Below are 24,588 nucleotides of genomic sequence, written 5' to 3'. Positions count from 1 at the left end.
GAAAAAAAAACAATTTAGAGTTATTAACAGTGGCAGATGTATATTTTTGTTGATTGCAATTTGAAGAAGTTGGCGGCATAAAAGTTAATGCTTCTGCATTATTCAACACGCCATTATCAGAATGCTGAATGTTAGTAGCTCCTTAACAGTTACAGGCTCTTGTAAAACTTCCAATGGGAGCAAGGAAGCATTACTCTCTGTCTGCCATGATGTCACAATGGAGGTGGTCCCTTTGTTGTTCTCAACGCAGCTAAGCATTTTATTGGTTGCAGCTGTATTTTCTATGGTGGTGGAATCTAGCCAATACAGTTTGTCCTTAGATGTCTGTTGTAATTTATTTATATTTTCAGTTTTGGGCCAAGAAAATATGTGACCTAGTTTGTAATCATCCCTATCTCTTAGTAAATTATGCTTTTTACTGGCTTCCAACTTGTTATCCAGGACTTGCAGTCTATTCAACATTTGATGATAAAAACTTAATGAATTCGTAAAGGATGACAAATTAGTGAGTTCAGTCTCCATTCTAATGATTTTTCCATTAATTTAGACTCAATACAAGTAAATAACTCATTCATTAATAACATATAGCCTGCATTTAATTTTAAGTTCAGTTGCTGCCATCTTTTTAACAACTCAGGGTATGTGTTTGCATAGGATTGCATCTTTAAACCACATAAACCCTGAGGTGCAATTCCAAGCTCCAGATAAGCTTTGAAGCTTAGCTGCTGCCACTGGAACTTCTTGTCAGCATGTACTTTCTTCTCTAAGTTAGTTAAAACATTGTCAAAAATCATCTGAATGTTGGGCAGCGGCTCCCACAGATGTCGAGGTAATAGACATTGCAGATAATAATGGGATTACCTTCTCTAGTTAGAAGACATTGTACAAAACAACCCATCAAAGGTTGAACAAATTCTTTACTTGTTCCTTCCATAATGCTGACTATGAATAGTTTAGTATCAGGATAATCAAGCGCCCACAGCACAACCAAGGCCAAACAATATACAAAAGCTGATGCAATGGGAAACGAGAAGTTATAAGACACAAAGTCACAAAATCACAAATCCAACTCCAAGAATGCCAAAATAGAATTTAATGCAAAGCTTTCAGATAAAAATCCTTCTTCAGTGCTAATACATCTTTATACTATTACCCATTTTAAATAGAGCAATCCTAAACACATGTGATCACAGTCAGCCAATAGTCACATCCATTCAATAGAAAACTTTCAAAAAACTGGAAAAACCTTTTTCTAAAAGAGATATGTCAACTCTTTAAAACATTTAGAAACTATAACATTCATAAATATAAAAACAAAATTGCAAAAATTCTAAATATATATATCTCTAGTATCCATAAATAACCTTTTCATATATATTTATATAGTTAAAAAAGAGAACACACATTAGGTACTACTTTGTCTTTTTTATAAAGTAGGTTTAATACCAAGTGTTGTTCAGCCCAGGGTTTGAGTCTGCCTGCAACCTTACTATCCAACTATATTATTTATTTTCCAATATATTGTTAACATCCCCACCTCTAGGCTGCCTATAGATTCAATTACTCTAAATTTAAAGCAATGCTCAGGACCCTTATCCAAAACATGTTTGCTTAGTGCATTTAATTGGATCTGCGTGTCTATGTCCGATTTATGCTCTGTTATTCACTCTTTTAACTTTCTAGTACTTTTACCTACATAGAAAGATGAGCATCTTAGGCAGGTTGCTAAATATACCACAAGCATTGTATTACAGGTGGCTGCACATTAAATGGTTCATTTCCCAGGTCCCTGCTTTAAATGCTTTATCTCCCAGGCCTCTGCTTACACTCATCAAAGGCACCAGAACTTGTCAGAGATTTGGGATGCATAGCTAGGCTTAAAAAGGCCCTTGTGGTCATTAGCTTAGTAAATACTTATGAACCTATGAACATATAAGATATTCAGAATTTTATTTTGAACCTCTCAAAAATGCTAAGGCAAAAATAATGTGGCTCATATTCAAATTTTGAACCCTAGTTTTCCAAGCTATAAACTGTGACCTGCTTTTAAAATATCTGGCACTTTGAACAGTTTCTTAATATGGTAATTACTATGGGTAAAATGTGATTGGCTACAATGGTATTCAGGTACTGTCTTTGTTAACGTGTATCTTATGACGGTGAAGACTGAGGAACCGGTGTACCATTATTTGATTAAACAAAATTTCTGACTACTATATACATTTTGTCAAAAAATATTTTAAAAGCTGTCCTGTATGAAATGGGGGCAAGGTTCCTTACACCTCACATATGGTGTTTTTGCCTCTTGTACATCCTGATTAAAAATATCACTTTGAGGGTGCAGCAGGTTTGAGAAATTCATAAATTTGAGGACATGCTTTTTCAAAGACATGGGAATTCGTTAAATTAAAAGTTACTGCCATCCTGTAAAATCCTTGATTGGGTACAGTGCTTGTATAGCAGCAAGATTCATCATAACAGCAGAAATCTCAGTTTTACTTGCAGCTTAACAGTCCTACAAACCACTGTACCTCTACACACAGTCAGCCTCATGAGGGTCTCTTCCATCCTGTATCAGTGTGCCGTCCCATGACACAATTCTGCATGATATTATGACATCTAATTCAAGAAATCTGTTCATAACATCAGCTTTCATTCTTTTAGAGATCTGGTCTTTATTTGCAAAACAATATATCATTCTCAGTTTGAAAGCAGATGTTAATCATTGCTTTCTGTCATAGGTTACATCAGTCTCCTAAAATCATGGATATTAGCACACATTGCATATTGCATCCATTTGCAATGAACTACCATCAAAACAATGCTAGCATTTTAGCCAATGACAAAAACTCTACCAAATGTTCCATCTGCAGCTAGTCAGTGACAGTTTCATAGATTTTTACCCAATGATTTCATACTGGACACTCTAAAGTAACAAAAATATGCAGTTTAACTAACAGTTGAAAACTGCAGGTATATAACAACAATTCAGGTAAAATAAGATTGGAGTAATCTTGGAACACACAATGCAATCTAGTTTTGAAGCATATGCCTTATGCTTGTCACCACCCATTATCTTTAGTGTTCAATCTTGGGTGAACACATGCCAGTCAATGCACCAAATGATTTATCCAGAATGAGAGAACAACACAAAACAATACAACAACCAACTGCACCAACATACAAAACAGTATAAGATTCTGTAAACAATATTGCTATGAAGGTAAACCCACTGGGTACACTGTTCCTTTTCAGGAATGAGCTAGGTCCAAATGTCTGATTAAATATCATGCCCAGGGGTTACATGGCAATGTTGAAAATCAAGATCAATAATGGTACATGGGCTAAGACTAGAGACATGTAGTTTGAGACTGTACAAGAATGTCAAGCAAGCAAAGAAATCTGCAGCGACCTACCTAAAATAAGCACTTTGGTGCCATTTCTGTAAGGATGTCATTAAAGGTATTGGAGCTTAGCTAAGATGATATTTGATTTAAAACAATTTACCTAAGCTAATTGTACCACTATGCAATGCATATCCAAATGAAACTGGGAATACAGATAAGATCATATAACAACGGAAATTCACCAGTAATATACCATAAACACAATGAATAAAGTTCAGCCAGTACTATTTTCTTACAACTATACAAAATACTTCAACATAAGAAAAATGAAATTGCATAGGCCACCAATATTCAAATATAACTTATCAATTACTTTGAGAAACGTATCTTTTAACAAACAAAAACATGTCTATAGAAGCATAAAAATGTCCACATTGCCATGATGTACTATTACAGCTGAAACGTTACTCTTCTAAAACCTGAACTGCTCTATATATAGCAAGTCTACAGATCACTGCCAACATAAAATAGGGATGACTGTTATCCACACAGTGGTATCATTTCCAGCTATCCTCAGACACAGGTCATTATTTTCTGCAACTATATGGACTACCAGGCAAATGTCTTATCAAACTGGGAGTGGAAATACTGTAGTATCAAATAGAAAATGATGTGCTTTAGGGCTGGTGGAACTATTCCTGTACTCAAAGAAAGACTTGAAAACAAAGGTCAGAAAGTTTACAATTTTATCTCCCCTTCTAAGTGGTAAAATATGAAGTAGGATACTGAAAACAGGACAGATGGGTTTAGCAATTAATTTCATCACAGGAAAACTCAATGCTCTAGAAGGTGGCAACATATTAAGCTAAAGGGTAGGGTCAGGGAGATAACTGACTGTCAGATAGTGTAGGTGAGCAGTGGAAGTTAAATATTGATTTCACTGATTATGGAAATGATTTTGAATTCTATGCAGTGTTAGTTACAGTGTTATTAAGAAGAGGTGAAGATGAGTGTGAAAGGCTAAAGAAGAGACTTATGAGCTGTTTACATTATTTCTAAACTTTTTAGGCAAGATGTGGCAGACATTTTGTCTAAAGTATACATAAAGGAATTTAATGGGGCCAGCACCCATCATAGGTCAATTTCCTAGTGTTGGGTATGCTTGATGTAGTTGATTATTAAAAGCACTGCTGTTAGGAGAGATGTTTCTCAAGTGCTAGTTGTCACTGAAAAGTCTGGAAAATTGTGGCATCTTAGCCAGCTTTATGTTTTGGGAATAATAGATTTTGAATAGTGGATAAGGTGTCAATGAAAAAGGAGAGTGCAGTTATAGGATTCTGAATAAGATATAATGGGACACAGTCTATAGCATTAAGCTGAAGACCTAAAATGGCCATTTTGTGCTCAATGAAGGGATGACCAATGATGGCATGGGCGGTGACTTTACTGTTTTGAAGAAACAAGATCAATGAATAGAACAATGGCCACTTAGGTAATCCAACATTCTACTGATTTGTTAGGATTCAGAGGCTATTGCACTGTCGTTATGGTCACTTAGGATGATAGTGTTTTAGTTGGGAAAGCTTTCCATCAGAATGCTTTTAATATAGGGGATAGAGCAGCGAGTTGGTATACAAATAATAGCTGTTGTAAGGTATGAACTTTTGCCAATGATTAAATACTCCCTAATTAGGAGGGTTAGTGTCAGTTTGATTAACATAACAGAATCAGTGATTTCTGTTGAGCTACTCTGTTTATCAAAAACATTTTTTGACAATATGGGTAAGTGGGTGGATATGGGGATAGGGTGAAGACTGAAACAAATCTCTGCATAGTGAGGCTGGGGGGGGGGGTTGTAACCATTTTAAGATACTTCTGAAAACAATCATTGAAATGGGTTGTTCCAAAGAAGTAGAGAAAGTTAATTACTCTATACTGCTGTTTCGGGCAATCTCTGTTGGACAGCTTTGGCAAAATTAGCAGAGTTTGAAAAGATTACTTCAGGCTGAGCCAGTTCTGAGGAATGCTAGAGCTGGAGTAGTTGAATCAGCTTGATTCACCCCAGCAAGACTAAAACCAACACCAGCCTTATATTAAACCAGTGCTATACAAGTGGGCAGAAATTGCATAAATCCAACATTTTGAGTCTGCAAGCAGTAGTCAATGAAAGATACATCAAAGCTTTTAGTTAGTTCATGGACAAAATGCAGGGACATCTGGTGGGTGAGACCTTTAGAAAAAGAAGTTATGTACTTACCATAACGTTCCATCTGTGTTGTCCATTTTCATTCTTCCTCAATTAATGGAATAGGATCTGATCCTCGGATCTGACTCTATTGTTATACTAGCTTGTGGCCTCCAACAATCTTTCAACTTCCTTCCCTACTCATACTGCACCACCTCTAACATCTCTCAGATCTTGTTTGCAGCTTGACAGGAAGACTATAAAAAAAATGCTATAGCTGGAGTTCAGCACAAAGGACATAGGAGTCCTTGATGTGTCTCATTCCTCCAGAAGTCAGTCATGAAAAATGGTGGGGGATGGTTGGTGGAGCGCTGAAGAAGAATGAACATGGACAACACAGATGGAACATTACAGTAAGTAAATAAATTCTTTTTCTGATGCTGGCAATTTTCATTCATTCCTCAACTAATGGAACAGAGTCCCCAGCTACCTAAATTCCTTGGTGGACTCTAATGAAAAATGTTCCTGAATATAGTTGAGCCAAAGGCTGTTCTTCCCCTTGAAACCAGATCTAGTTTGTAATGAGTGATAAAGACATGAGGATTTGACCAAGTTGCAGCAGCGCATATATCATCCATAGAAGCTCTAGACTGGAATGAATACAGCAGGCATTGCCATGATTCTGGTTAAATGAGCCTTTAATGATTTTGGTAAGGGAAGACTCAATTTGTTATAGATAAAGGAAATACAATGTGTCAGTCATCTAACTAGAGTTACCTTTGCAACTGATTAACCCAATTTATCATGCAAAGCAAACAAATCTGATCTGTGTTTCTAATTTTGTTTGTTCTGTGTAGGTAGAACCATAGTTATCTATGAACATCTAGTAATTGCAGCAAATATTCTCCTTTATTTGTAAACTTTAGGAAGAATACTGGCAGATTAATGGATTAGTTAATGTTGGATTCTGACACCACCTTAGGAAGGAAGGAAACATTAATAGGTAATGTGACCCTGTCCTTATGAAAAATCAAATACAGGGTCTTAGAAAATAATGCTTGAAGATCTAAACTTCTTCTAGCAGATGTAATTGCAACTAAAAAGATAGCTTTCTAGGTCAGACCTTCAAGATCACATTTAGCTGCAAGTTCAAAGGAAGAATGAATTAAGGCTTGCAGTTCAAAATTTAAAACCTATGATGGTAAGGGGTCTTTATAAAGGGATCTTAGCAGAAGAGTGCCTTTCAAAAAGGGTTTGCAAAGTTTAGAGGAAGCTAGTGAAGAATTTTGAAACCCTGCATGAAAGTAAGAGATTGCTGCAAGTTCAACTTGAACAGCTGATTAATAAGCACCCTCATTAAGTAAACTCACTAAAAATTCTAGAATTTGAGCTGAGAAGTGGTCTATCTGATTCTGCTCTGTCCAGTAAAGGTACTTTTTTATTTTACTCCTCAGAGTTTTGTAGTGGAAAGTTTATAGGAAGATAAAAGTATGGAGCAGACAGTGGAGGAAAGCATTGATTGCCTGACTATTAGATGAACTGGAGAAACCATGATGTTAGTTTGAGATTTGAGATGTCCTGGTGAACCATGCTTGTCGGGTGAGACAGAAGGTCTGGAATTAGATCCAGAATCAAAGGTAGATATAATAGACAATGCCAAAGGAAGGGTAACAAAATCTGCTGAGGCCAATAAGGTGCAATGAGGATGACTTTGTTCTTCAACTGGGCTGCTTTCTGAAGGAATTTGAGAATTAATGGAGTCAGATGATAAGCATACAGAAGACCGGGGGGGCTAATCATGGGGTAGAGCATCCCTCGGTGATTCCCCTGTTTGGGGGATCAGAGCAAAGAAGCTGCTGCACTTGTTGTTTAGGGGAGTTGCAAATAGATTGCAGCAAGGCTGGCCCCACTAACTGAAAATCATTTCCATTACTATGTTGTTGATACAACAATTGTGAGGTAGTAGGATGGACCTGCTCAGTTTGCCTGCTGTCATGTTACACTTTCAAAGAAAATTTATTGTTATTAGAAGTGGTTGGAAGATATCGGCCATTGCCACACTCTGTGGGTTTCTTGACACAAGAGTTAAGATCTGGTTCCCCCTTGTTTGCTGATGTATCAAACTATTGACATTTTGTCTATCTGGATTGCAATTGTCCCAAGAGGGAGAGAGTCCCGGAATGCCTGCAATTCCAAAAGCACAGGTATTATCTCCAGAACATTGATATGCAAGTTGGTCTCTTTGGGGGACCAAGTGACTTGGACTGTTTTCCTCAGGAAGTGCCCCTCCCCAGCCAATCTGGGAAGCGTCTGAGGTAACTAAGGTCTTGGGCTGAGGGATGATGAAAGGACGACCTTGTAACAGCTGTTCTGACTGCATCCACCAGGAAAGGTACTGTTTACATACTTGGGTGTTCTTATCTTCGCTGTCATGGTTGAGAAAGCATTGACCATTGTGCTGCTAGCATCCATTGTAGAACTGTCATGTGGAATCTTGCTAAACAGTCATAAATTATTGCCGCTGACATTGAACCTCTCGCTTGCAGAATCAATCAGGCTGAAATTCTGGTACTGCAAATTATTTTCCTGATCTGCATCCTTATTGTTTGTACTCTTGACAGTGGAAGAGAAGCACTATACATTCTGTGTTGAACACTGCTCTTATGAATTCTAATGTCTGGGTTGGTTGTAAATGAGACTTGTGGTAATTTATGGTTATTCCAAGATCTGAACAGATCTGTAACACCTGATCTCAAGCTTCTATCAGTCAGTACCTGGTCAGGGCAGTAATGAGCCAGTTGTCTAAATATGGAAACACCCGGAATCCTTGCAGTCTCAAGTGAGCTGCTACCACTGCCAAGCACTTCGGGAACACCCCAGGAGCTGTGGTGAGGCCAAAGAGCAGTGCTCTGAACTGATAGTGACTGGCTTCCAGCTTGAAGTGTAAGTATCTCCTTTATCATCTGTTCATTGTTATGTGATAGTACGCATCCTGAAGGTCTATCCTGTTGCCCTTGCCAGAAAGGGCAGAATAGATTGAACTGTGAACATTTGGAACTTTGAGTGTCAAACCAAATTGCTCACTACACTGAGATCCAAAATTGGTCTCCAGTCCCCTGCTTTCTTTGGCACTAAAAAGAGTCTTGAGTAAGTTCAGGATTGCATGTGGTCTGGAGAGACCTCTCAGATGAGTCTTTTTCATAACAGATTTTGTATTTCTAGTGCTGCTGCTTTCTTCTGATTGGGTGGAACATCAGGAAATTTTCTTGAGAATGGAGGAGTTAGGAAAAATGGAATTATATAACTTCTGGAAATAATTCTCTGCACCCAACTGTCTTTTGTTATATCTAGCCAGGCTCTCAGGTATAGAGATAAGCAACTCCCTTACTGCTCCAGAGGTTGGCTATTAGGCCTCCATTCAGGAGCACTGAAAGAGTCGTTCAGAAAAGGAATCCCTAGACCCCCAGTTTTGCTAACTCGTCTGCCATGAGCACGTCATCTTCCATTATTACTCTCCCTCTACCTCTGGGGCAACTAAATCCACATGTGTCCTGGAAAGGACCTTGAGATTTTCTGAACCACATTTTTTAACCTCCCTGTTGATTCCTGGGAAAGGTCCTTTGAAGGTTTGAAAAATGCATGGCCACTGCAGAGAGTGTTTTTCCATCTTTTTCACACCTGGAGAGTATGTAATTTAGTGTGGAGGCAAACAATGAATTGCCATCAAAGGGAGCATTGATGAATGTTGACTAGAAGGGCTCTGCAAAATCACAGAGGCATATCCAGGCTTGCCTCCTGATGGAAATACCCAAACCCATAGTGCTTGAGGCACCTTCTGCAGCATGCAAAATAAACCTCATGGACGAATTAGATATAACTTGTAGGGTAGCCAACTGAGAGACTACTGAAGATTAAGTTTCAAAGGTTTTTGTTCCAGAAAGATTTCAATAGATCATTAATCAAGTCTCTTTGAAACCTCATAAAATGTGCCAAATAGTTCAGCGATCTGAGTGCAAAGGTCACTGAAGCATACACTCACTTCCCATATCTGGCCATCGTCCTAGACTCTATATTAGGATGGACAGTGCAACTCTGTTTTTGTGAGTTCCTTTTTTGTAGCTGTTGCCATCCAGTCTGCTGTCTTGGAGATTGGTTCAGTCATATCAGATTCCTTCCATGCCCACCAAGTGATCAAATCAATGAGTTCATCAACGGGTGGAGTAACCCAGGAAGTAGACAGGCCAGTCTCAAAGGCTTCCAGATATACTGATTTCTCTGGAGAAGGAAATCGGGAAGACTACTCACCCTTCTGCTTAAGGATCTCAAGAATATCTCTAAATGAGATGCCATTGGGGGGTGATTTGGGGGACCATTCCCCTTCATTTAAATCAGTATCCACAGTGACTGATTCTTAAGGAGAGTCCAAGTGCCTCCTCTTGCACTTTCTCTTCCTAGAACTCCCTCAATTGGGTGGTCTATTGAAGTATCAGAAGAGATTAAAATACCCTGCTGGGTAGTCTGGAAACTTTGAGCTGGCTGTTCCTATGAGGTAGAATGTAGAGGATCATGGTGCAAAGTAATCTGAGAAGCAGAGGGTGGATCCAAGGGGGGAAAACCCATCTGACCTGCCATAGCAGAGAACACTGTATTCACAACCTTAAAGGCAAATTGTTCTGGAGAGAAGGATACAGTGGAGCTGAGAATGAAATTTTTGGCTTGTCACCTCCCTCCATCCCCAGAAAAATCCACCTGAGGTGGAAGTCAGAGACGAGTTGTCCAGTACCAAAGTTCTGAGAGGAAGATATGGCTCTAAAAACCTTGGAGTCAACTCCAGCCTCCTGGATCCAACAATGATGCTTCAGCTCAGAGAGTCATCTGACTCTGAGGATGTTTGAGCCAGTGCACTCAGAGCAGTATTCATATCCGAAGACAGTGCTGTCCTCGGATCCGAACCAGATGGACCCGGAACATTTAGATTTTAGGACTCTAGAGCTATAGGTCAGATTAGAGAAGGAGCTGTAATGGGTGGCATAGAAGTTGGTTGGGCTTCCTGACCCAAAGGAGTAGGAACAATGAGAACTCCTCTCTGAATTTGCTCCATGAAAAATGTCCTCATCATTCTCAACACATCTCCTTCATGAAGACTCCTGGAGGAATGTGAAGATACTATGGATGGCCATTTGGAGTGCCTCTGAAAAAAAGGGAGAGGGCATTCTGCATGGGACTGGATCCAGACTTGGAGATTAAGTTGTCCTTGATAAAGTTTCAGATCCGAGGGTGTAGGATCCGAAACAGGCTTAACTGGCTCCAATGAGGGTTAGACCATAAGCAATGTTGGATCCAACTTCTGTTTCTTCTTCCTAGGCTCTGATGGAGAAAATACTGGAGACTCAGAAGACTTGGACCTCTTGGTAGGATCTTTAGATTTGTGTTTGAGGGATTGAACCCCAGTAATGGCTTTGGAAAATGAAGCTGGGAGCAAACCTTTTAAAATCAGCTTATTCTTCCTGTCCACTAGTGCTTGGGGGATGAACAGGTATTGAGTCCTGTTGTAAATGGTCTGGACCTAAGCAATACATGCAAAGATTGTGGGCATTGCAATAAGGCAACTTTTACCCCCACTTGTCACATTTTTTTAATTCCTGTTGGACCTTTTTCAAGCATATTTACAGAAAAAAATATTGTAACAAGAGAAGAACTAAACTAACTTTTTTTGTTGTTTACCAGAAAGAAGAGGAAAGGTAAAATGCCACCAATTGTATTTAAGAACTACTATAATATTGTAGACAGAGGAAAATAACTAACTATGGTAACTAAAGAAGAATACCCTAAGTGTAAAAAGGGGAAGGGAAGGAAAGTTAGGCCTACCAATGATGGTAGGAAAGTTTACACTCAGAAGTTCATAGGTTCATAGGTGTATACTAGGCTAATGGCCCAGGAGTCTATATAAGCCTAGCCCAAGAAGATTCCCTGGCATCATGCTGCACAAAGTTCGTTCCCAGTGCCCCTGTCAATCAAGGCCACTAAGGTGATCACAGGGTGAACTGCCACCTGACATTAGTTTCCAGTGCCCCTGTCAAGCAAGGTCAATGAAGTGATCCCTGGGGTGAACTTCCTATTGCCCATCCACTCATCAGGGTTTCTCTTGAAGACGGCCAGTGAAGTGCTCTGCTTGATTTGAATGGGAACTTTGTTCCAGAGTATGGGAAGTCCCTGGGTTAGGAACCTGTTCCTCCAGCATGCTCTGTTTATTGTGGTAATGAGGTTAAGGTCCCTGGAGCATGTGGCGTGCAGGGACTGGGATTTTTTAAGGTGTAGCATATCTAATAGCTCTGGGTCAGACATGGCTCTGTAGGTCAAGCAGAGATCACCTCTAAGTAGGAAATATGAAACAGAGTCTAGCTGGAGTTTTTTGAGTCTGTTCATATAGGGCATATGTCTAAGGCCTAAGGTCCTCTTAGTTACGTATTTCTGTGGCCTTTCCAGCTGTTGTAGGTGTCTAGTGAGGTACATACCAAATTGGACATTATATTCTATAACAGGTCTAATGAGGGATGAGTAAAGAGGGATTATGACCTCTTTCTTCCTGGATGAAAAACCTTTTGTAATAAGATGTGCTACATAGAAGGACTTTCTGACCACAGTGGCAATGTGGTTGTCAAAGGAGAGGTTGCTATCACCCTGTGTCCCCAATTCTCTTATCACACCTTCGGTGTTTAGTAGACTATCACCTATATGATAGTTCATGGGCGCCAAATTTTTGTCAAAGGGAATGACAATGCACTTTTTGGCATTGAACTTAAGGCCATGGTTCTTGCACCAGTCACTGGCCTCAGTGAGGTCTTGTTGTAGGATGTCTACATCAGTTGGAGAATCAGTAATGGCTCCCAGTTTGCAGTCATCTGCGAACTTGGTCAGAGTCCCTGTGTGTTGGCTTGGACTTCTGAGAAGTAGATGCCAACCAGGAGGGGACCCAAGACCAATCCCTGTGGAACACCACTTGTAACTGGTCGGTAGTCAGATTTAGAGTCCGCTACTTTTACAGTGTAGGTTCTATCTGTGAGCCAGTTGGCAACCCATCTTATGACATAAGGGTTTGTGCCTAGTTTTGAAAGTCTATCTATGATTCCTGAGTGAGGGATGGTGTCAAAGGCCTTGGCAAGATCTGGATAGGCTGTGTGAACTAACTTGCCCTCATCCACAGCTCTGGTGACAGACTCGAAAAAAGTCTATCAGGTTGAGCAGGCATGATGTAACCTTCGCAAACCCAAACTACGTGGAGTACAGAGTTTGGAAATTCCCTATGTCCCTGTTAATAAGGTCCATGATGATGTGCTCCACAGCCTTACATATCAGACTCGTCAGGCTAATGGATCCCGGGCTCTGTAGTCACCCCCCCTTTGCGGAGTGGGATGACTGTAGCAGTGCGCCATTCAGTAGGAACAAACCCACGAAAGGAGGCTGCGACTGAACATGGTACTCAGGTGTGGCACTTGTTCATTTTGTAGTTCATGTAGAACATAGCCTGGGATATTGTCAGGTCCCATGGAGGCTGTACTCCTGGCTTTGGATAGTGCATTTTTTACCTGTGTAGCCATGATGATAGGGACTTGGTATTCCTCAGGTATTGTGATGGGCCACTTAGGGGGTGAAAAGGGGGATAACGTTTACACTGAACCTGTTGGCCAATATGTTGGCAATAGCAGTTGGTTCTGTATATGTATTGCATTTTGCTGTAACCCAGAGCAGATCTGAGTCTTGCCATGTAGCTCTCCCTTTGCGGAGTAGGATGACTGTAGCAGTGCACCATTCAGTAGGAACAAACCCACAAAAGGAGGCTGTGACTGAACATAGTACTCAGGTGTGGCACCAGTTCATTTTGTAGTTCATGTAGAACACAGCCTGGGATATTGTCAGGTCCCATGGAAGCTGTACTCTTGGCTTTGGATAGTGCATTTTTTACCTGTGTAGCCATGATGATAGGGACTTGGCATTCCTCAGGTATTGTGATGGGCCTTTTAGGGGGTGAAAAGGGGGATAACATTTACACTGAACCTGTCAGCCAATATGTTGGCAATAGCAGTTGGTTCTGTATATGTATTGCATTTTGCTGTAACTCAGAGCAGATCTGAGTCTTGCCATGTAGATTCTTGATATAACTATAAAAAGTCTTGTGGTTGTCATTAGAATCCACAGCAATTTCGTTTTCATAGCTAGCTCTAGATGATTTGATGAGGGATTCAGTTTTTTGCTGAGGCTAACAAGGGAGTTTTTCCAGTCTTGGGATTTCACTCTTTTTTGCAACAGTTTTTTCCTTCTATTGTAGAATTTGTTAATGGAAGGAGACCACCAGATTGACTTCCTTTTTTTGGAGAAGAGCATCTTGGTTCTGTTTGGTATGGCCCATTCCATGCAATTGTGTATGTGCTCATACAGTGCATTGCTGTATGATTCAGCAGTCATGCACCTATTTTCCATTTGCGTGGGCATTATGAAGTTTGCCACCTCTATTTTTAGAAGCCCAAAGTTGGCTTTGGAGAAGTTTTTATGGTGGTTTCCTTTAGTGGAGGTGTGGGTGAGATGTGGCTGTCCATGGGGATAAGCTTGTGGTCAGATCTTACCAGGGATGAATTGATTTCAGGTGTAGAGCAATGGTCGCCCATGTTGTATGCCAAGTGTAAGGAAAGAATAGAGAAACATCCTAAAATTAAAGATTAAAGAAACAGTGGTATATAAGGAGGTTTTGAGAGAAAATTTCAAAAAAGGACTTATGTCCCACTGTAAAGTCCAGAGATGAAGGTGACAATGTCTAGACACTAAAGTGGCAAACAAGATCTGAGAGATGGTAGGGGTGATGCATTATGGGTAGTGAAGGAGCTTGAGAGTTTGTTGGATTCCATGAGCTGATATAATGGGTGAGTCAGATCCAAGGATTGGATAGGATCGCATTAGTTGAGGAATGAATGAAAACTGACAACATCAGATGTTTAATTTGTTTCAAACTGATAGGGGATAAAGCCTGATTCTATGCCGTCAGGTGACTAAGGTCAGTGGATAGAGAGAAGGGATGCCCACTTTCTGCTAAAATGAAAATGAAGAATTAGAGAATCAAGAATTAAAAGATTCAGGTGATGTTAAGCTAAACCAGCACTGAGTTACCTGTGGAAAATGAATTAGTCTACTTTAAAGATACTGTTAAAAATAAGACATGTATAAAAGACAGAAATTCTGCAAGGTAGCGATAAAGGATGAAAGATAAAGCAGTCATGTAATAACTGATCAGTGTGGGAAAAATTGCTGAAAATAACAGGCAAGAAATTCCTAACAGATGCCATGCAGTGATTGAAACTGTAAACAAAAACAGTCACCCAACTAAGAGCAATGAGGATGGTGAATAAAGAGATGAGGATGCAGAAGGATAAAAATGTAAGAGAGAAAGAAAGTATGACCATAGGAGTATAGGATAAGTGACCTGATGGCTATAAAATTCAGATAGAAGAGGAATTATTTAACCTAATGGAGAAAACCCATCGTATCAAGAATATCTTGGTGAGAAGTGGTTTTGTGAATTTAAAAACAGTGACAAGTGTCTAAGTGACACACGGTCACAGTAAATACAACAGGAAAATCCAGAGATTATAATGACAGTTACAACTCCTTTTCATTAGAAGAGATCCTACTAGGAAGAGAGTTACAAGCCTAAAAGCTGAAGGGACTAGATACATGGTCCATTTCCTAGAGATGATGATACTACTAAGTATGGTTAATTTATTGGGGAGAAAAAACTGAAATGAGCAGGAAAGAACTGTGTTAATAGACAAATTAACGGTCGCATAACTACTGCCCCACTTCATCTACTACTTCTGTAGAACAGAGCCACCCCATATCCATAACCCCTGTATGCCTTCTGTATGGAAAACAGCTTTAATCATACCTCTGCCAAGCATACCTCATTTAACAGGTGAGCTGACTAAGCTAGTGGACTGGCAAATAAAGTTGTTGATTTTTTTTTTTATTTATATACAACAATGTGGTTCCATGGACACTATTTAAATTTTCTTTATGGAAGGTATTAGACCCTGTTAAAACAGAGGGAAAGGATATATCATTGCTACAAACTGCACAATGTATCTTTCATCATCTCCCATGACTCTGATAAATTTTGGGAATGTTCAACGGTGCAGTTAGTTTGGAGTGAAGTGATATTCCTATGTAGTGAAATAATAGGGGCAATGATACATGATACTATACAATTCCTTGAATAGGTCCTTGTGAACATATGGTAGAAGTTTCCAGAAGTTTTGCCTGTGGTAGGATTATTACAGACACAAACTTAGATGTGTTAAGCTTTGATAAGCTTTGTGCATAGATTAATTATACAATTTATGAGGCTGAATGTATATACTTGGTTTTGATTTTTATTTCTGTAACTCCATCTGACTTATTGTATATTCCTAAAGTCAGAATTTATTCAGTGAAAATGGTCATGTTAACTGCCACATAATACACATACAGATTATGGTCTATTGACTGGTAATATTTTGTTTATGCTATGTTGAAAAAATACAGCTGTTTCAGTTTATAGAGAAAGTAAAACAAATGATTTATTACTTGTACTGAAAATCTGTTAATGTAGGGTATGTGGCTACTTTGGAGCTATTTGTGGGATGCAACATATCACTTGCTTAAAACCTAGCCATTGTCTTGTTTGCAGATACATTTATATCCTTCAGCTAATATGTAATCTGCTCTCTAATGGTGGACAGTCTATGTTGTCTTTGGGTATTTGAGAGGGTAATTCCAAGTGTCAGGTGCCATTTATAGAGAAGAACCTCTTTTCTACTACCTGGTTAAAGGGAGGTCTGGCTAGAGATGGTGCCTGCCTGTTTGTGAACCTTAAAGAGTGTGCCACAGCTCTTGACTGGATCCTTATGAGCAGAAAAGGATAATGACTATAGTGTAACAGTTTAAGAGTTAATGAGTTAAGGTCAACAGTCACTGGATGCCAAACAGTCATCTGAAGGGTTAATCTGTGGTGTTTTATACTACTTAACAGGTTTGACTTGTACCATGATGCTTGCATAAACTACTGAGTTCTATTGTGTGTGTACTAAGATAGGTATGGATTCTGTTCTCACTGCAGTCGTGTGAGTGTGTGTGTGTGTGTGTGTGTGTGTGTGTGTGTGTGTGTGTGTGTGTTTGTGCTGGTCTACTTTAGATGAACAAAATGCCGTTCACCAAAAACCAGTTTCACCGAGATGAGAAGACCGACAGCACCATAACAACGACATCCCGGAACACCGACTATTCACACCAGGTAAGTAACCGCTCGGCCATCTGAAACAAACCCATAAACAGAAGAAAACCAAACCCACCCATGTGGGGGGCTTTGACCCCCCCCCCATACCCCCTAACTAAACATACCAACTCCGAGATCACACTACCGTGTGGGTAAGGAGCAAAGTTCAACAGGATGGCCAAGCAGTTACTTACCTGGAGTGAATAGTCAATGTTCGGGGACATCAGTGTTGTGCTGCTGTCAGTCTTTTCATCTCAATGAAATGGGTTTTGGGTACGTGGCATTTCATTCATCTAAAATAGACCCATTTGTGCTCTTGCTTGACATTACAGAAAGCCTTTTAGGACTTGTGTGTGGTACTTGCATTAAGTATTGTGTTCTTTAGGTAATTAGACAGGGCTTCAAGTCTCTCTGCTATCAAAGTGTGTGTGTGTGTGTGTGTGTGTGTGTGTGTGTGTGTGTGTGTGTGTGTGTGTGTGTGTGTGTGTGTGTGTGCGTGTGTGCGTGTGTGCGTGTGCGTGTGTGTGTGTGCGTGTGTGCGTGTGTGCGTGTGTGTGTGTGTGTGTGTGTGTGTGTGTGTCTGTGTGTGTTTTCCCATCATTGGCCCTATCTAAGTGTAATTTGGATGATTGGATGGGTAACTGGAAATTCTTCCCAGCAGTTCCATCTGTGTCCCTCTTGGACATGGGCAATAGATGCTGATTTTAGTATCTACTTGAACCAGACACCCTGGGGAACACAGGTTGAACTTGGATAGGCTTATAAGGGCCCTAGGGTTGTTAACCAGTAACCTCCTATGATCCTATGATGAAATGGTATGTTTTTTTTTTTGTTATGGCAGCAAATTCCTTGTTTTATAGGAGTGATGGGTGCTTTTCTTAGAAAGACATATTCTGGTTATGATATTAGCACACTGTTTCTTAGGGATCATCTGTTATATTTGCAGTTGAACTTTAACTTCCATAGGTTTTGTCCAACTGTGTAATCACTGTGGGGAGAGGTGATAAGATATTTATCAAAAATAAGACAATGTAACTGTCTGAGTTTGCAGAGAGGATAAAACAGACATGTAGATCTCTGATGCTAAGCATTGAGTCAGAGCTCCACTGATTGTGGGTGCTAGAAAGCATCACAGAGGACTTCAGTTAATAATTAATTTTTTGTCAAACAGCAAATTTCACAACAGATCATAGACACTCTACAGACAATTATGGAGCCTGTTAAACGAGAAGTCTGAATTAAGGATTATGGTATTATTTGTGTAAAGAGTGCATTTTGTTGAAAAATAATCAGTCGCTTGGTAATCCACAAAGACAAAAAATATCATTCTCCCAACATTGATCAATGTGAGATTCCTGCTTGGGATGTATTGTTCTATGAGGATAATTTGCAATGGATGTGTGTGACTGTCCTATGTGTGAAGTGTAAAGACAGCCACTTTATTGTGAAGCTAAGCTGAACTTAATGTGGATCTTCCACAGAAAAGATGTGATGAACTCTTTCAAAAGCATGTTTAAGACTGATGATTAAGGCTCCTGTAAGGTATCCTTTATCTACTATCTGAAACATGTTGCTGGTGACTGTGCAAATTAACATGACAGTGTTGCACCAAGGCCTGAAGCTGTGCTGGGTTTCAGCTAGCAGTTTGCCAGACAAAGAGGTGCCCAGTTGTACTTAAGACCAATAAATCAGATTTCACTGCTCATTTGCATGTGTGAGTGTGCATTGCTGTATATATGTGTGCGTGGATGATAACATATTTATTTTTCAAGATTTACTGTATTTGCAATATACAGAGGTTACAAAGGGGATAATATATGCTAAAACATACACCACTATAATATTGTCAGAATGGGATTGTTAGCAGAGTCTACCAAATTAAGAGTTCATGGAATACTTGGGTTTTTAATGTGCACTTCATGAATGATGTTATCTTGACTTGGTGAGGTGACTTCCTTAGAACAGTTTCAGAATGAACGAACTACATCTACAACCTTCTTGAATTTTAAAATGTAATACTCCTACAATGACATCAATTTCTTCAATATAAAGTTGTCAAATCTCCCTAATGCTGAGATTGATATGTGCATTTTTAAGAAATTACTAAAGAAAACTCTTACTAGGAGCACACTTGTACACACCCTGGCTATGTATTTAGGAATGTGGCTCATAGCCAAATGTGCAGGATCTTAGGATTAACTACTAATCAACATGAATTTGCTGAACTATATCTATATATGATGAGACTGTTAAAACTAAAAAAAAAACTGCCTCACAAGAAAGATAAATTAGATTATAACTAGACATTCTAGCAGACGGCAGCAGCCACCAAAGTCTAATGACAACTGTATACATGCTCTCCTAATCATTCCAAAATACTAATGTACTATGTGATATTCACAGAAGAATTCGGGTATTTTGACAACCTCTGATGTAATTATTAATACAATGAACACACAGTCAAAATGTATATTTAAAAGTAACAAAAAAAATAAAGTAATCTAACCAAAAATCCAAAAGGAGGCAGAAGTGAAACCAAAAATTATTTCATTCCACAATGATTATTGTAGAATAAAGTAATCTTGGTTTCACTTCTGCCTCCTTCTATATTTAAAAGTATGAACTTAAAATGACATCTTTGTTATAAGACTCAAGCTGGTTATAAACTGTAACATTGTGGCAGTTGAGGGACTTCTCATTGTACTAATTATAACCAGATAATTATATGATTATGATTATAATTATGATTATGATTATGGGGGTGCCAATGTAGTTTGGTTTGCTAGTTGCAGTCAGTATTCCTGCTTCCATGTTGGAAAAGCAGTGCATGTCTCTCATATTAAAAAACACTGTGTTCACAATGCATTACTTAGGTGCATCATGGGTAAATAACATTTCACAGATTTACTTTTCTTGTGCTTGAACTGATACATATGACTTCAAAGAAAGGGAACTTTTAATGAATGTGTGGAATGCCACAGGATAGCATTGCCAAGTACAATTGTGTTCCCAGTCTTAAATGATTGGGTCTATAGCATGTTGTGGAACTTTTAAAAGTTCGAACGTCATATGGTTGACACCATATGATCGAACTTTTAAAAGTTCAAATGTTTCAACGGAGATCTCCATACAGTGCGGAATGCGAAGATTTCCCTTTCTGTGATGTAGTGGGATCTCAGAGTTGGTATATTTAAAGAGCGGGGGGTATGGGGGGTACAGGAGGGCTTGACCCCCTGCTTGAACCATTCAGGTAGGTTTTTTCCTTTGGTTTATATTTTTTATTACTTTTTCGAACTTTTAAAAGTTTGATCATATGATGTTGACCATATGAGGTTCGAACTTTTAAAAGTTTGATTATGTAATATAGATGCAAATGATTTTGTGTCACTGAAACTTTAAAGAAACAATGTTTGAAATGTTAAATATAAGTGGGTACCTCAGATTCTTAACATCATGTAATTTTCTAGGTTATTGACTAAGTATGAAGTGTTCATTAAAAAAAAGAAAATGTGTTATAGATGTGAAAGGCTGTATTATTGCAATTTTGGGATGTTGTTCTTCCTGTGACTACAGACTACTTCATTATCATTGTCTTGTTAGTTTTTTGTGAGTGTCTATCTGTCTTAATCTGATAATTGAGGTTTTTTTTTATTTTCTTACAGTTTGCTTACACAAGTGATAGTTAGCAATGATCTATCCATCACTCCAATAGTGAATGCTAAGATATATTTGGTTTCAATGGAAATACATTCCCTACAATTGAGTTTTCTTCCTGGAATCCTTGGATGACTATCACTGGGTACCTATCGAGAGTGTGTGTACTCACCAGGTTGACATCTTTTTAGCAAGAGACATTATCAGTACAGACAAGTTTCGTCTCTGACCTGATTAGGGTTGTTTTAAAATGATGATTGTGTCATACTGTCCAAAGGTAGGATTAGCAAGTGAATCAGTTGCCAGATGTATCCCCAAGGGAAGATGTGTAGATCACATTGAAGACAGACTCCAAATTCTCCAGGCATCACAGTGTTCAGCAACTGTCCAGGTTCTTGATGCATAAAGTGACACAGGGTGATGGCAACTTGAGTTACTTAATACAGGGCAGCTCTCCAGGTAGTAATATACAGGGTCACACAGAAGGACGCAAAGATGCGGTAGTAATATACAGGGTCACACAGAAGGATGCTAAGATGCGGTAGTAATATACAGGGTCACACAGAAGGATGCTAAGATGCGGTAGTAATATACAGGGTCACACAGAAGGATGCTAAGATGCGGTAGTAATATACAGGGTCACACAGAAGGATGCTGAGATGCGGTAGTAATATACAGGGTCACACAGAAGGATGCTAAGATGCGGTAGTAATATACAGGGTCACACAGAAGGATGCTGAGATGCGGTAGTAATATACAGGGTCACACAGAAGGATGCTAAGATGCGGTAGTAATATACAGGGTCACACAGAAGGATGCTGAGATGCGGCAGTAATATACAGGGTCACACAGAAGGATGCTGAGAAGCGGTAGTAATATACAGGGTCACACAGAAGGATGCTAAGATGCGGTAGTAATATACAGGGACACACAGAAGGATGCTAAGATGCTGTAGTAATATACAGGGTCACACAGAAGGATGCTGAGATGCGGTAGTAATATACAGGGTCACACAAAAGGATGCTAAGATGCGGTAGTAATATACAGGGTCACACAAAAGGATGCTAAGATGCGGTAGTAATATACAGGGTCACACAGAAGGATGCTGAGATGCGGTAGTAATATACAGGGTCACACAGAAGGATGCTGAGATGCGGTAGTAATATACAGGGTCACACAGAAGGATGCTAAGATGCGGTAGTAATATACAGGGTCACACAGAAGGATGCTAAGATGCGGTAGTAATATACAGGGTCACACAGAAGGATGCTGAGATGCGGTAGTAATATACAGGGTCACACAGAAGGATGCTGAGATGCGGTAGTAATATACAGGGTCACACAGAAGGATGCTAAGATGCGGTAGTAATATACAGGGTCACACAGAAGGATGCTAAGATGCAGTAGTAATATACAGGGTCACACAGAAGGATGCTAAGATGCGGTAGTAATATACAGGGTCACACAGAAGGATGCTGAAATGCGGTAGTAATATACAGGGTCACACAGAAGGATGCCGAGATGCGGTAGTAATATACAGGGTCACACAGAAGGATGCTAAGATGCGGTAGTAATATACAGGGTCACACAGAAGGATGCTAAGATGCAGTAGTAATATACAGGGTCACACAGAAGGATGCTGAGATGCGGTAGTAATATACAGGGTCACACAGAAGGATGCTGAGATGCGGTAGTAATATACAGGGTCACACAGAAGGATGCTAAGATGCGGTAGTAATATACAGGGTCACACAAAAGGATGCTGAGATGCGGTAGTAATATACAGGGTCACACAGAAGGATGCTGAGATGCGGTAGTAATATACAGGGTCACACAGAAGGATGCTGAGATGCGGTAGTAATATACAGGGTCACACAGAAGGATGCTGAGATGCGGTAGTAATATACAGGGTCACACAGAAGGATGCTGAGATGCGGTAGTAATATACAGGGTCACACAGAAGGATGCTGAGATGCTAGGTGAACTCCTGCCAAGGATGTTTCAAAGATGATGTGAAATTGTTGTTTGAGTCATATATATTACACAGTAATAATTTACCCTTCTGTGTGCTGCTATTATAACCTTGCTAAAGCAATGCTGGGCCTGTTTTTCCAAGGTAGTACTTTACAAATGAAAATTAAGTCATATCAGTAGACTTCATGCCTTGCTTCAAATATACACTAAGTATCACACCTTCCTCAAATACTGACTTTGTCTTGGTAGATAAGATAAGACATGGATTTTTGTGGGATATAGGTCCCCTTCAATACATCTAAAACCCATAACATCGAATTTCATAACACCTAACACTACAAGTCACATGAAAATAAGATACCCTCCAAGTATAACGACACCAAACTACCAAACACATTTTTTACTATGTTTCTGCAGGGGGACTTGATACATTGGGGTTAGGAAATTAACTTTTTACCACTGTAGAGCGATCTTGGAGTTAGTATATTTAATTTATGGGGGGTGTGGGGGGGGTGCAGATGGGCTTGCCCCCCCCCCCCCTGCAGAAACATAGTAAAAAGTGTGTTTGGTAGTTTGGTGTCATTATATGTGGAGGAAATGTTATTTTCTTGTGATTTGTAGTGTTAGATGTTACGAAATTCGATATTATGGGTTTTAGATATTCTGGTCTCAATGTTATGAAATTAGATGTTATGGATTTTAGATGTTTTGAAGTAGACCTATATATATATATATATATATATATATATATATATATATATATATATATATATATATATTTATATATATATATATTTAAAAGGAAAACTATTTTTTTCAATACAGTAGCATGCATTCAAAAAGATATGCACCTCTTTAACAGTTACATGTGAGTTTTTTGTTTTGTTGAAATTTGTTAAACAGAATAATAACCATAAAGTTGAACCATTTTAGTAGGAAAAGCATAACTGTGAACATCTTATATTGCATACAGTGCTTAATATTCCCTGTCCACATTTGCCTGCATACATCTACTTATTATCATTCTTGTGTATAAAAGCATCCTCTTCAAAACATTAACAGACTATTCTTCTTAATTTGTTGTTTTACCTTTAATGAAAGTTAAACTGGTCTTCATATTGCTCCTTTCAGGATCCGCTAAGATCACACAGTTTTACAAAGTGAAAGGAAAGCTGCCTGAACATACTGGGAGGACAGTCTTGGCATTAGTCCAGCATGGCCTTTCTTTCTCAACTTGGGCTTCTGCTGTGGAAGAACTTTACACTCCGGAAGCGACACAAGGTAAAATCAGAAAACCCTATTTCAGCACTGGTAATATGTAAGAGAAAATAAAGTGGCATTTAAACATACACTTTAAAACACATTTAATTATTTGAACTGTCCCATTATTTTATGTGCATTAATTCATTCAATAATCCATTGTTAACCAGCTCAACACCACTAGGCTGATGGCCTCTTCTTAGGAGAGAAATGAGGTAATGTTTACAGTAACCTTTGGGAAATTTTACCTGAGCACTAGGGACATTTATTTATTTACTTACTTATTTTTTTATTAACCAAATAAGTTGTGTAGACCAAGCACAATAAGCTACTGCGCATTGACCGAAAGTATAGTGTAAAGTCAAGAGCACATGTTTTAAAGATCAAATAGGATTAGAAAAAAACAAACACTTCAGCAAGTCATTGAAATGTAAAGTAATGTTAAAATACAGTGAGGAATACATTTACAAGACATTACAGCAGGAACATATTTTTTATTTTTATTAACTTCAGCTGACTTTATTCTCATCTATTTATACCTAGAACAGTTTTTTTCTTATCTATCTATCTATCTATCTATCTATCTATCTATCTATCTATCTATCTATCTATCTATCTATCTATCCCTAAATCATTTTGTACTACGCCATAATGCTATTTGGAGTAGCAAAGATTGTTTATAGAGCACCTGTGCCAAAGATGGCTCTGTTTCTCCTGCTCACCTGGCTAGTTTTAATCAGTGTACTTTTTTCCAACTTTTACAGCCATTTTGCATCCCAGTCTTTTTGTAGCTTATTACTGTCCTCACACTGCACTTACTTCCTAAACTCCCATCCTTCCTCCTTTTCTCACACCCCACCACTAACTACA

The 24,588-nt window shown here is 39.0% G+C and overlaps 1 long non-coding RNA gene across 1 annotated transcript in view; it reads left to right on the top strand.

Annotated features, from left to right (window-relative positions):
- Nucleotides 1–24,588, top strand: part of LOC122793726 — a 324,377-nt gene that overhangs the window by 146,465 nt on the left and 153,324 nt on the right. The window contains exon 2 of the long non-coding RNA XR_006363519.1: nucleotides 23,590–23,739. This is a non-coding gene — a long non-coding RNA (uncharacterized LOC122793726). The remainder of the gene's footprint in view (nucleotides 1–23,589; nucleotides 23,740–24,588) is intronic.

The sequence above is a fragment of the Protopterus annectens genome, chromosome 2.part0, assembly GCF_019279795.1.
Source record: "Protopterus annectens isolate FY-2018-M chromosome 2.part0, PAN1.0, whole genome shotgun sequence".
NCBI classification, from domain to species: Eukaryota; Metazoa; Chordata; order Ceratodontiformes; family Protopteridae; genus Protopterus; species Protopterus annectens.
The sequence above is the reverse complement of the archived record's forward strand: the minus strand, read 5'-3'. Positions and strand labels throughout refer to the sequence as shown.